Source organism: Orcinus orca, chromosome 5 (assembly GCF_937001465.1).
Source record: "Orcinus orca chromosome 5, mOrcOrc1.1, whole genome shotgun sequence".
Classification (NCBI taxonomy): domain Eukaryota; kingdom Metazoa; phylum Chordata; class Mammalia; order Artiodactyla; family Delphinidae; genus Orcinus; species Orcinus orca.
Window position 1 is genome coordinate 129,128,397 of NC_064563.1, and position 1,283 is coordinate 129,129,679.

At 45.5% G+C, this 1,283-nt stretch overlaps 1 non-coding gene across 1 annotated transcript; it reads right to left on the minus strand.

Moving 5' to 3' along the window:
• Window positions 1–479: 479 nt before the first annotated feature.
• Window positions 480–643, minus strand: LOC117199324 (U1 spliceosomal RNA). Its single transcript, XR_004480552.1, has one exon. It is a non-coding gene; the product is annotated as a U1 spliceosomal RNA (small nuclear RNA).
• Between the last annotated feature and the right edge of the window lie 640 nt (window positions 644–1,283).

Consider the following 1,283-nt stretch of genomic DNA (forward strand, 5'->3'; position numbering starts at 1 on the left):
CTGTTTCTTGTCTTTATAGTGGGCAGGTCTACATCTGGTGGTGTGTATTGGGGTGTCTGTGGCCTTATTATGATTTTAGGCAGCCTCTGTGCTAATGGATGGGGTTGTGTTCCTGTCTTGATAGTTGTTTGGCATACGGTGTCCTGCACGGTAGCTTGCTGGTCGTTGAGTGGAGCTGGGTCTTGCTGTTGAGATGGAGATCTCTAGGAGATTTTCACCATTTGATATTATGTGAAGCTGGGAGGTTTCTTGTGGACCAGTGTCCTGAATTTGGCTCTCCCACCTCAGTGGCACAGCCCTGATGCCTGGCTGGAGCACCAACAGCCTGTCCTCCACACAGCTCAGAATAAAAAGGAGAAAAAAAAAGAAAGAAAGAAGAAGATAGAATAAAATAAAATAAAGTAAAATAAGAGAAAATAAAGTTACTAAAATAAAACATAAATAATATTTATTAAGAAAACAATTTTTTTTTCTTTTTTCAGGGGAAAGCATGAACGCAGTCCCCCACTACCACAAATTATGCAGTCGAGTTTCCCACATTTGGGGAAATCGCAGGGGTCAGCACATCTGGAGTGCAATAGATAAGCCCCTCCCTCGGAAAACCACCTTTGTGATCATGGTATCTCCCCTGCCAGGTAAGTATAGAAAACAAAATTTTTTAATTAAAAAAAAAAACTGAAACAAAAACAAACAAACAAAAAAAAACGGACAGACAGAACCGTAGGACAAATGGTTAAAGCAAAGCTATACAGACAAAATCACACACAGAAGCATGCACATACATACTCACAAATAGAGAAAAAGGGGGAAAAAAAATATATATATATATCATTGCTCCCAAAGTCCACATCCTCAATTTGGGATGATTCGTTGTCTATTCAGGTATTCCACAGATGCAGGTACATCAGGTTGATTGTGGAGATTTAATCCTCTGCTCCTGAGGCTGCTGGGAGAGATTTCCCTTTCTCTTCCTTGTTCGCACAGCTCCCGGGGTTCAGCTTTGGATTTGTACTCGCCTCGGCGTGTACGTCGCCTGAGGGCGTCTTTTCTTCACTCAGACAGGACGGGGTTAAAGGCGCAGCTGATTTGGGGGCTCTGGCTCACACAGGCCGGGGGGAGGGAGGGGTGCGGATGCGGGGTGAGCCTGCGGCCCCAGAGGCCAGCGTGACGTTGCAAAAGACTGAGGTGCGCAGTGTGTTTCCTGGGAAAGTCTCTGGATCACAGGACCTTAGCTGTGGCGGGCTGCACAGGCTCCCCAGAAGCAGGGTGTGTGGATAGTGACA